Genomic DNA, 13,554 nt, shown 5'->3' on the forward strand with positions numbered 1-13,554 from the left:
TAATAGAAATAAAACATTTAGTCCATGAAATACTAATAGTATTTCATGGACTAAATGTTTTACTTCTATTATAACTTTACATAAGTTAATTAAATATTACAGATGATTGATTTCATTTCAGTTATCAATTAAAGATAGAATTGTAAAATCTGTTGTTTTTAGGTCACGTTAACATGATAGTTATGACCCCATGTAACGTTATGGAAGTTAACTTAAATAGCCTAACGTGAGGCTAACTGATTTGCTGTCTGTCAGCAGGCAGTGTTTATCGGTGTCTATCAATTATTAATGGTCATAATCATATTTAACAAGATGTAATAAGAGTGTGTAGCTTATGTATTGTATTTACGCTACATAAATCCTCGTTTACATCGCTATTTAAAACTTTAAAACAAAGACATGACTTGCCCTTGTGTCTAGCTCGGCCCTATTCATCACGTAAACGGGAAAACAATTTATAAACCAAATTATAATAACACCAAAAGTGTAAAACACTTACAGGTAATCAATTCATGCAGTTTTAAAGTATACATTACCTCGGAGATTCAGTTATTTTAGAAAATGTCTTAGATCTTTCAGTGGTTATAATGTGAGGCAATGGGGTCCAGCTGATTCAAGTCGCAAAATGTGCCTGCATCCTTCACAAAAATAATCCATCCGGCTCCAGGGGGATAAACGAAGGCCTTCTGAGGGTAATCCGTGCAGTTTTGTCGTAAAAATATACATATTTAAAACTTTATAAACGAAAATAACTGGCTTCCGGTGGCGGTCGGGGCGCGTTCATGGAGATGGTTGCTGGCATATGACGTAGGACGTAGCGTAGGAAGCGTCGTGACGTAGAACGAGCGTGACAGCGCAGCCAGAGAGCAGAGCAAAACAAAACTCTACGTTCGCTCTACGTCACGACGTCATTCATCTCCATGAACGCGCCGACCGCCACCGGAAGCCAGTTATTTTCGTTTATAAAGTTTTAAATATGTATATTTTTACGACAAAACTGCACGGATTACCCTCAGAAGGCCTTCGTTTATCCCCCTGGAGCCGGATGGATTATTTTTGTGAAGGATGCATGTACATTTTGCGACTTGAATCAGCTGGACCCCATTGCGTCACATTATAACCACTGAAAGATCTAAGACATTTTCTAAAATAACTGAAAATGTGTTCGTCTGAAAAAAGATTGACATATGCATCTCGAACGGCTTGAAGGTGAGTAAATCATGGCTTAAATATCATTTTTGGGCGAACTATCCCTTTAACGATGCAAAGTTCCAGCAGTCTCATTGGTTAGAATTAATCACGTGATGACACCATCTACTACTTATAATTTTTCTTTTGCAGTTTTAAGAAATATAATATTATATACAAGTATATAATTTATCCGTGATGTATTTATTAGTATAAAAAAATACAATAATTTTTCATTTCATCACCGATGGTATTTCATCACCGATGAATACCAAAACAAATCAGTCAACCATTTGCATTGTTTTATTGTGACAAATAGGTTAATTTTATTTAATAAATATGGTAACACTTTCTATGCAGACCATGCTCATAATGAATTATAGCTCCATTTATACTTTTTATGAGCAATATTATTCTATAAATATATTTATAAATACTCATTAAGACCTATGCATTATAAGATATAGTTAAATTTATATCATTTTTTTTATAATTCCTTATAAGTCACTCATTTGCTCTTTCAATGCGCAAATTGCAGCTGACCATACCAACGTTGGCCCAACGTTGTATTTCTGTCAGATAGGTTGGGCCAACGTAACCAACCAATATTGACGTTGGCCCAACGTCTGTTTGCTACCTGGGTCGTGTTGATCAGCACACTTCGTCGTGATTATTTTATCGTGTAAATCAAATCAAAATCAAGTCATCTGTTAAAATGGGCGCCAAAATGAAAACGGCGTTGCTAAAGCTTTGCGTCAGACTCACGGAGATGTGTTTCATATAAATTCTGAATGATGCTGTAATAAGTTACCAGTTTTGTTGCACGTTTAATATGCCGGTGTAAAAAAAAATCCCTAGTTGGCTTACATTTCAGTACGAATGTGTTTTTTTAGCTGTAGCCTACTCTGTGTGAAATTTGCTTATTGTTTGTTTGTTTTATTTAAACTTTATTTAAAAGTTCCTGCACTCGGAATATTAAAATATAGTTTAAATGTAAAAAGCTGAAAAATAAAAATGGTATAGTTAAAAATAACTATTGTCACATGTTGTATTGTTTTAGGAGACACTTTGACAAGTGGACACTGGAAGGCCAAGTTGTGTGTGTGAGGAGGGCTTTCAGCCCAGCTTCCTGTCTGGTCTTGCCATACTGTTCACAGCATATTAGGCTAAATTCAATCAGGAGGAGGCAGTCTGTACCTTGGAGTTCAATCAAAGGTAATGATTGAATTCTTAAAAACCTCAGTACCTGCATTTTTCACATGTATTCAGTATCAGAACTTGCCTTTTATAGATATATTATCTGTTGAGGCCTTTAACACAATGTTTCTCAACTCGAGAAGAGAGAATTTTTAGGGCGAATGATTTAGATGTCTCCCTCTTTAACACTAGCAAGCTAATTGAGTTAAATCAGGTGTTTTAATTAGTGGACATATACAACTTCCTGGGAGGTCATGACTGGAGTTGAGAAACACTGCTTTAATATATGGTCCAATTTCAAAAACATGATAACAAGCCTCAAAAACTTAAAACCAATCTTAATTACATATTGTCTGTTTCCTGACCCTTTAGGCGCTTTGTATGTATTAATCCGGAAAGAGGAACAAAGAAGCTGAGAGGAAAATTGCCATCTAAAACGACAGGGCAAATGGTACAGAAGAAACAGGTTGTATTGAACCCACATGTTGCCACTCTGCCCAGCAAAGTGATGGATTATCAGTGGAATTTCTGAAATGTAAGTAGTATACACACACACACACACACACACACACACACACAGATCTATTTTCCTTTAATTGTAACCTTTTAATATTCTCTATCTGTCTCTATAGCCCCTTTCACTCAGCGCAATGATCCTGGCAAATTGCCGGGAAATTGCCAGAACGCCTTCTGTGTGAAAGCAAACACGACCCAGGATTGATGCCGGCATCGATGCCGGGTTGGGGACCTAGAAACATTGCCGTGTTCAGTCCCGGAGCGCGCTCTGTGAACAAAAGCCGTAATAATGCCGTGTCGTAGTGATGACGCTGAAGCCGGGATCGTTCGCCAGCAGTGAAACGGTACGTAATGCGCAAGTTTATGATCGAATCAGAGAAAAAATTGCACAAGTGTGGTTTCTCGAGAGAGAAATCGCAGCTCATAAGCAAACTTAAGACGCTGCATGAGACATTACAAGTCACATCGATGTCACGTGTCTTTACGGGATTTTTACGGGTTGTGAACGCACTCTCTGATTCCGGAAAATCACTGGCAGTGTGAATGAACCAAAATCAAATGAACCCGGGTCAAATCCCGGGTCACTTTATCCGTGTATTTTCCGGAAACTCTGTGTGAAAGGGGCTTAACTGTATCTGTCATCCCTCTATCTGTCTCTGACTTTATCATTATGTTTTTTAATATATCTATTAGGGGTGTGCAAAGCAGCCGGTATTTGTATCTGTATTTGTATTTGTTGAGGGGGGAAAAGTATTTGTATTTGTATTTGTATTCGAGTAAAATTCAAAATAGGTGTAAAAATCCATTTTTTTTGCGTTACACTTCTAATTTACGTTATAGTGTAAGTACTCTTTAATTGTATCCATTATAATAATTATGGATATGCAATATTGGTTGATGTTTTTCCATAAATCCAGCAATGAACATGTAACAAGGAACGTCATTGAAAAGAAAATAACATAACAGCCATTACCTTACGTTACTGTCAACAGCCTATTGTCTAAATTACCGAGAGTTATCCAGCCAAGAATAAGCCTAGAACTGCTTTTCTGACGGACTGATATTAATGACGGCTTTTGATTTCATTTCTCATCTCCATAAATATATCTAAAGCTAATGCAAGGGCTAGAAATTAATTAATTCTTTGCTGATACTTCCTCGTCATCATGGAGAGCGCAGTTCGCACCGCTTTCTCCTTTCCACAAGCGCTTGCTCTCTCGTGGCGTCTGTCGTTGCTATGCAAACATGGACATAGGCGCACCTGGAAAAACGAACGCGCCGCTCGCTTCTATTATAAGCGCGCTTGCCGCGCGCCTACATTTGAAATCTGCACATGCAAAAAACGCGCTATGTGAACGACCCCTTATGACAACGTGACATTAGCCTAATCCAAAATATTTCCATATGTGGCTCTTTCCTCCTCAGCAGCACCGCCGGTCGCCATGTCTCATGAGGAAACGCAGCTTTTTGATATAAAGTTTTTCTTGTTCCCGAATACAAATATTTTTAAAGTATTTGTTCGAAATAAGTATTCGTAAAAAACACATTATTTGTGCCTTTCCGAATACCGTATTCGGGTTCGGCTCCACCCCTAATATCTATATTGTCCTCTTTGTTCTTTTCAATGTTTCTAGCCACTCTTTGCTTCCTGTGATGGAACAGCATTCTGGAGCTGAATTGTTCTCCATTTTTGATCAGAAGTTTGTTGGACTCACTTGGGGCCTTGTTGTTTGGACATGTTTGTCTGGTAATGAAGTGGTGAAAATTCATCTGTGTCTTTGTGTTTTTTATCATGATCATGTTGGTCAACTAGTGGTTTTAAATGTATGTTGTTTGTGCATTTCTTATTTGTGTGAAGGGCCATGATGGCTAATTTGTTTCAAGTAATTTAAAAATATTTAATTTCATGTCCATTTAAAAATAAAAATACAATTTAGTAAATAAAAATGAAATCAAAATAATACAAAATACACTGTTTTATGACTTTTTTTCATGCAGATTTTAAAGATATAAATTAAATAAATGTTGACCTGTTTTTTAAGATTAGTATGTTGAATTATTTTTTTGTTTTGTGAAGTAATAGGGGTATTAAGTTGTGCATTATACAACATTTTATGTATTTAAAAAGAATTGTTTAAAGCTTATGCAGTTGATAAATAATTTACATTTAAAATTCAGCTGCCAGTCATTAATATTCAGAAATCAGGAAAATATATTGTACACACTCCATTTTACACTTCCTCTAGATATAGCAAATACAGAGATTCTGTAGCTTACTGTAAACAAAATACAACAATTCAAAATTTACTGTAATCAGAGAATACAGTAAAATTCTGTAAATTAAATTACAGAAACGCTACTGTAAAAAATACAGTAATTGGCTGGCAACCCTGCTGCCAGTATTTTACTGTAAAATTTACAGGTAATTTTTAACAGTGTTTTTTTCCACAAAAGACACAATGTCAACTGAAGAAGACCTAAACAAACTGTAGATGAGAGAAAGTCGTCATTTGCATTTCCACTTAAGGACCGTGACACGCAGTGCAAACTGATTTTTATGAAGATAAGCACATTCATATTCAGTCGAGCATATGAAATATGTGGATGTGTCAAAATTCGAGGAAGTCCAGAATCACGGAGAAGAAACAGAGGCACTGACAAATGAAACATGAAACTACATAAATACGATGACAGTGATTTGTCTGTGTTCATCAAGCAATGTCGGGTATTTTCTTAAAGAATAATGTGTTGCATCTATTACACATTAATATATTCATAGCCTATATTATGCCTCAATCTGTAATCCACATATCGGATCGCAATCGGAAAATTGCAAAATTTCAAATACTAGCCTGTGAGTTATGAGCTGACAAAATTGATTTAAAATGTCTTAAATGTTGATGCTACTGAAATGAAACTAATATAAAAAGGAGAAATGGCATCTGTGCTGATCCTGTCCTCTTATTGTGTATTTAGTCTTTCGTAACTTTATATGGGTGGGTCTTTACAGTAATCAGGTAATCATCAGTAAACAGTAAACATAATTAAGTTAATTGAATCTACTTACTGTTTTAGGATCCTTCCTGTTCCAGATGACTTTAAACTCTAGCAGGCAAAAAGATCGACATGTGTATTTACATTAAACTGAGGGAAACACCCTCGTGGTTATGTGATTTAAAGGAAATAGGGGAGAGCGGGGCACAACCTAACGCTTTTTGACTTTCTCAGTTTGTTTGTGTAAATCTACTTAGGAAACTGATACCATCGGCCAACAGCAGCTGCATACCATCTAGCCAGCCTACTTAATGCCTTGTGTTTCGTCTTGTGTTTGTCAGATCGTTGTCTAGCTTCCCGTGTCCGTGCCTGTTCCTGTGTTCCTCATGTTTCCCGTATGCACTGGATTCTGGATTGCTTCACTCACAGTCTCGCCACTTAACTTCACTCAGCACTCTACAAGGATCGTCCATCTCAGTCCCTGCGTCACCCCTCTCCTGCTGTCTGCAACGTGTGATCGACTGACTACCACCTGATGTCCGTGGTTTCCTGAGTTTCCTCCTGAGTGAACATTGTTCTAATACACCATCATTTTACTTGCAATTGCTTCCGTCTGTATTTTAACATTACACTAACGCTTTTTGACTTTCTCAGTTTGTTTGTGTAAATCTACTTAGGGTACTATGTTGCTGTCTGGGCTTACTCCATCTCTATCAGGAGCAAGCTGAAGCCATCTTTGTATTGTTGCTTCTATCTCCTGATCAGTGGCACGATTTGTTCCTCACAGCAGCTAAAAGACAAAATACTAAATTAATAAATACAAATATTCATCCACCAACTGTAAATAAATGTAGGTAACAAATTAAAATAAGGTTGCTTCAGTTACATTTTATACAGGAAATGATTGCTTAATGTGGCACTATTGAATGACCCGCAGGCCGGTGTCGTGCCGAATTTTGACTCCTGCCAAATTATTACCCCCCTAGTATTGGTAGGTTTAGGATTAGTTGTGGGGGAGGGGTTAGGATTAGGGGTGGGGTTAGGATTAGGCAATCAGGTACTGACTTCAGCGAGGGGGGTAATAATTTGGCAGGGGGTCGAAATTCGGCACAACACCGGTCAATCGCACCCCGGTCGCGTCAGTCTGTACTCGCGTTCTCAAGTTCAGGGCAGTGAATCAGCAACCATATAGGCAAAAGTTCACTTCAATTAAAGAACAAGGTGACATCCGAGTTTGAATTCAGGTATTTAAAAAAGAGATGTTCTTCTATTTTTTAAAGATTACATAACCTGCCAAAATAAACTTCGTATCCGCCACGGTCGATTTTTAATCGAGGTTAAGCTTAAATAAAAATACTAAAAAAAATAAGAGAGCTGTACACATCGCAGGCTTGATCTGTTTCGGCATGAGTGCAAAAGAGAACCCATGTGGTTGCATATCTGCTGTATGTATTACATCTAATGTTAGGTCGTACACAATATATAGACTGTAAAAAAAAAAATAGGGTCGTGCACAAAATAGCTTCACTTACCTGAACGGTTCGGTTGTCTCCCTTCAGCGGGAGAAATTTCAAACGACGCAATCACGTGATCCTCATCCACCAACCAGAAAGCTGCTGTTACCGTGGAGATCGCACCAAAATAAACAAGTTCACTGCACAGTTAACTGTACATATTTTTAAATAAACTGTTATTTAGAATATATATATATATATATATATATATATATATATATATATATATTCTAAATAACAGATCGGCAATCCGCACTTGAAACATCTCGTGCCGATGTTCACAAGTCAGTGGTTAGTAACCTTTTGACTCCGACCTCGTCTACTCCGTGTGTTTCTCTGCACAGGACCCGAGCAGCCGGACGCGATCATCCCTGGTTTCGTTCACTCCGGCACCGACACAACACCATGGACCCTGGGTGATTCCACAGCGGAAGACGCGAGCCAGGACCAAAGCTAGGACCTCTCCACCCCTCCCGGCCTTCGAGATCTCCACCCAGAACCGCTTCTCCCCTCTATGCGAGACGGAACGCAACGCTGTGATCAACGGCAGTTCCATCGTCCGGCATGTCCACGCTACCTCAGGTAAAGGTAAGGTGCGCACTCACTGCTTTCCTGGTGCTCGTGTTCTTGATGTCGCTGCGCAGGTCCCCGAGATCCTGAACAGTGACAAGCGCGTCGGAGCTGTCGTGTTGCACGCGGGAACGAACGACATCAGGCTGCGGCAGACGGAGGTTCTGAAGAAGGACTACAGGAGCCTGATCGAGACGGTACGCAGCACATCGCCTGAAACAACGATCATCGTGTCTGGACCGCTTCCCACGTACCGACTAGGACAAGAAAGGTTCAGTAGATTATTTGCTCTAAATGAATGGTTAATGTCAGGGTGTAATGAACAGAGACTGCTCTTTGTAAATAATTGGAATCTGTTCTGGGAGCGACCTAGGCTCTTCCGTGCTGATGGCCTTCACCCCAGCAAAATCGGAGCGGCTCTTCTGTCGGACAACATCTCCAAGACGTTACACACCATATGACTAGTAGGTCAAAGTCCAAATCACACTCTTTGCTGTCCAAACTTAATTGATATAAGTACCAATGTAGAACATTATATTGAAACTGTGTCTATTCCTCGTTTAGTGAGGTCAAACATTAAATCTACTGTAGGATCCAAGAAAAATCTAATTGTGATTAAACCAGAAAATCTCAATATTAGTGAACAAAAACAATTTATAAAGCTAGGTCTTCTTAACATTAGATCGCTCACACCTAAGGCGGTTATTGTAAATGAAATGGTCACAGATAATAGTTTCGATGTACTTTGCCTTACTGAAACCTGGCTTAAACCTAATGATTATTTCGGTTTTATTGAGTCTACTCCTCCAGGATACTGTTATAAGCATGAGCCCCGTCTGATTGGTCGTGGCGGCGGTGTTGCAACAATCTATAGAGATATTCTTAATGTTACTCAGAAAACAGGTCAAAGGTTTAATTCGTTTGAAGTAATTGTGCTAAATGTTACGCTCTTAGATGTAAGAAAGAAATCCCTATTACCGTATATAGACCGCCTGGGCCTTACGCTGATTTCCTAAAAGAGTTTGCAGACTTTTTCTCAGATCTATTGGTCAATGTCGATAAAGCATTAATTGTTGGAGATTTACCATACACGTCGATAACACAAATGATGCGTTAGGGGCTGCGTTTACAGATTTATTAAACTCCTTTGGGGTCAAGCAAAACGTCACTGGTCCCACTCATCGTCTTAATCATACGCTAGATTTAATTATATCACATGGAACCAATCCAACCGATATAGATATTATACCGCAAAGTGATGAAGTCACTGATCATTACATGGTCACTTGCATACTACGTACTGCTGAAATTTGTCACGTTGCGCCGCGTTATCGACCAGGCAGAACAATCCTTCCAACTACTATAGATAGATTCTCAAATAGCTTACCTGATCTAACTCAGCTGATTAATGAACCCAAACAAACAGATGAACTAGAGGAAATGACTAGCACTATGAGCACCATTTTATCTAGTACATTAAACATTGTTGCACCAATTAGATTAAGAAAGATTAGAGATAAAACTAAAGCACCATGGTATAACAATACTACGCATGTTATCAAGAGAGAAACTCGTAATTTAGAGCGTAAATGGAAACAAACTAATTTAGAGGTCTTTAGAATCGCGTGGAAAGACAGTATGTCACGTTATAAAAAGGCACTAAAAGCGGCCAGGGCTGAGCATCTCCGCAAACTAATAGAAAATAACCAAAACAATCCAAGGTTTTTATTTAACTCTGTGGCTAGACTAACAAATAAACAGCCGTCACCCGAACAAAATATTCCGTTACAGTTTAATAGTAATGATTTCATGAATTTCTTCACTGAGAAAATAGAAAGCATCAGAAACACAATTGTAAATGTACAATCTTTAATGGTGTCTTATGATTCAGCCTCAATTATCGCCCCTCAAGAAAAACTACAGTGCTTTACAACTATAGGACAGGAAGAGCTAAATAAACTTATCATTGCATCTAAACCAACAACATGTTTATTAGATCCAATACCCACTAAACTACTGAAAGAAGTGTTACCTGTAGTGGAAGAGCCTCTCCTCAATATTATTAACTCGTCTTTATCTTTAGGTCATGTTCTAAGAATATTCAAGTTGGCAGTTATAAAACCTCTTATTAAGAAACCACAATTAGATCATAATAATCTAGCAAATTACAGACCCATTTCAAATCTACCATTTATGTCTAAAATACTACAAAAAGTTGTGTCTGCTCAATTGTGCTCTTTCTTGCAAGAAAATGACATCTATGAAAAGTTTCAGTCAGGATTCAGACCGCATCACAGCACTGAAACTGCGCTCGTTAAAATTACAAATGATTTACTTCTAGCTTCTGACCAAGGCTGTATCTCAATACTAGTTTTACTCGATCTTAGTGCTGCATTCGACACTATAGATCACACAATACTCTTAGATAGACTACAAAACTACACTGGTGTTCATGGACAGGTATTAAGCTGGTTTAGATCGTACTTATCAGAGCGCTACCATTTTGTCTGTTTAAATGGGGAAAAATCGAAGATAACGTCAGTAAACTATGGAGTGCCGCAGGGATCTGTGTTAGGCCCTCTGCTATTCTCAATATATATGCTGCCACTTGGTAATATTATAAGAAAACATGGAATTCATTTCCACTGTTATGCTGATGACACTCAATTATATATTTCATCACGACCAGATGAAAACAATAAATTATCTAAATTGACAGAGTGTGTTAAAGATATAAAATACTGGATGACGTGTAATTTTCTGCTATTAAATTCAGATGAAACGGAGGTATTACTTACTGGTCCCACAAAACCTCTTACAATACAACTTTACTTTAGAAGGATGTCCTGTTACTTTATCCACTACAGTAAAAGACCTGGGTGTTATATTAGACCACAACTTGTCTTTTGAAAATCATATTTCATATGTTACAAGAACAGCCTTTTTCCACCTTAGAAACATTGCTAAGCTACGTAACATGCTATCTGTTTCTGATGCAAAAAAGTTAGTTCATGCATTCATGACCTCGAGACTAGATTACTGTAATGCTTTATTAGCCGGTTGTCCTGCATCCTCAATAAACAAGCTACAGTTAGTCCAAAATGCAGCTGCTAGAGTTCTTACTAGGTCAAAGAAATATGATCTCTACACTGGTTACCTATAAAGTTTCGTATCAATTACAAAGTATTACTAATGACCTATAAAGCCCTAAATGGTTTAGCTCCTGGGTATTTAACGGAACTTCTATCGCCCTACAATCCATCGCGCTCTTTAATATCTCTAAATTCGAGGCTTCTGGTCATTCCTAGGATACACTGTAAAAAAAAAATCCCGTAAAAAAACGGTAAATCTCTGGCAGCAAAGTTTCCAGACGGGTTCCGTTAAATTACAGCAAATAACCATTTCACAAAATTACAGGCAAAAACCGTAAAAATACAGAATTGACTTTACGGTCAAAATTAATTAAATTACAGTACATTACTGTTAATAATGGCTTATTAAACCGTGGAAAAACAGATAAATTATGTAAAATTACATAAAAAGAACATTTAACTTTAAGGTTAAACTGTAAATTTAGGGTTTTATAAAGTTATTTTATAATAATGCTCTGTCTATCTACAGTAATTATCTTTTAATATATACAGGGTTCCCACTCTTTTCTTGAAATGATTTTCCAGGACTTTTCCAGGACATTTTCAAGACTTTTTCAGCTGCTACAGTGCGAGTCAAGTTATCACAACTAGCTGGGCGATATACCGATATTATCATATCGAGATATATTTTGAAACAGATGTGATATTGTACCTATACCATTATATCTGTATTATAGTTGTGCAAAGATTGTTGTCTTTCACAATGCCACCTGCTTTCCTCTACTTGCAATGCCACACTACTAAAACAGAAGTTATTCTCTACTTTAGTTCATACACTGGTATTTTACTTGCTGATATCAGTGCACATTTGCCACAGAACTCACATGACCGTAGTTTAGAGGGGCAAGTCCTACCAGCGTACATACTTGCCAACCTTGAGGGGGGGGTGTCGTCATGGCCCGCCAAAAAGGGGTGTGGCTAGCCTATAAAACCCCCTCGCACAGGTTGCACAAGTGATTTCAGTCGACTAGAAGCGAAACCAAGTGCAGCACAAGCACGGCAGGCTACGCAACACTCGTTCCCTCTCTAGAGAGAACCGAGGTTACGTTAGTAACCGAGTGTCGTTCTCTTACGAGAGTACTCTCGTGTTGCGTAAGTTTAGCTTACGCTACGGGAAAACTCCTTTTCTCGAGAATACTGATATAACATACTGCATATTTTCTCTTTTTATTCGCCATGGTCTCTTCTTTCTTCCTTTTCCCCTTCCTCTTCTGCTTCTTTTTCCGTTCTGATTGCCGCGCTTGACTTCGAGGTGTAACCTTTATTATTGTTCGGTCTGAAACGGTGCCCAGTGACGGATAGTGTAGCAATATTGTTGTCCGGGTGGAAATCGGGAGAAATTCGGGAGAAAGGTCGGTCCGGGAGATTTTCGGGAGGGGCTTTGAAATTCGGGAGTCTCCCGGAAAAATCGGGAGGGTTGGCATGTATGCCAGCGTACTGAGATGTCAAATTGCGTACTTGCTACGCAAAATGCGTACATATTGGCAGGTTTGTGTCACGTGGGGCGCTGTGCTGGCTACATGCAGAAATGAAAGCAGACAGCTCCAGCCCAATATTACCAGAGCCTGTCTACGGAGAGCTTTGGCACTTCCTATTAGCCCCATTGTATCAATATTAACCAACTGCAGAACCGCAGAACCATACGTCATAGCAGTGTGAGGACGACAGCGCCAGCCTAACAGTCTGATGCCGGAAGTGGGCGGGTTAAAAACATCTAAGGGGTGGAGATGGGTAGGTTTAGGGGTGGGTTTAGCGGTCAGGGGGTGGAGATGGGTAGGTTTAGGGGTCAGGGGGTGGAGATGGGTAGGTTTAGGTATGGTATATGCAAGGTGGCTATGTATAGTATGCGGTTCCGGCATCAGACTGTTAGGCTGGCGCTGTCATCCTCACACTGCTATGACGTATGGTTCTGCGGTTCTGCAGTCATTGTATCGATTTTGGTTGCAGTTCCATTAGAATTCCACTGGAGGTAATCGCGGGCGAGTGCAGACTGAATGGGAGTCAATGGGGCTAGACGGCTAAATTTGTCTCCCTCACCCGATTGCCATTGAGAAATCTCAGATTTTATTGTAGGTTTTGCAAGTTCAACATGGGTTATAGGTCGAAAAATTGAATGAACGAGTACTTATGTCCTTTTGATTTCTTACAGGTTGAGTTGTTGTTGCCCATAACACGCTAGCATTCTGCTAATGAACACTGATTGGTCAGTGAAGGACTGATTACAACCAGAGATACTGCTTGATGGCATCGTGGCATCCGAAGCGGGACCAGAAACAAACAAAACAAAAACTCTTCTAGCGCGTGTGTTTACCTGTGTCAGCTGTGTTGTCGATGCCTCGAGAGAAAAGAAAGTGCAGAGCGCGAAAACACCAAAGTGACTGAAGGATTGCCGTAAAGCAGCATCTCTGGTCGTACGATGTGTA

General features: G+C 38.9%; 1 protein-coding gene across 1 annotated transcript in view; it reads left to right on the forward strand.

The window, feature by feature from the left end:
• Positions 1-13,554, forward strand: part of LOC311075333 (uncharacterized protein) — a 467,028-nt gene that overhangs the window by 302,037 nt on the left and 151,437 nt on the right. The gene's annotated exons all lie outside the window — the stretch shown is intronic.

Source organism: Abramis brama, assembly GCF_963993115.1.
Source record: "Abramis brama genome assembly, chromosome: 24".
Lineage (NCBI taxonomy): Eukaryota > Metazoa > Chordata > Actinopteri > Cypriniformes > Leuciscidae > Abramis > Abramis brama.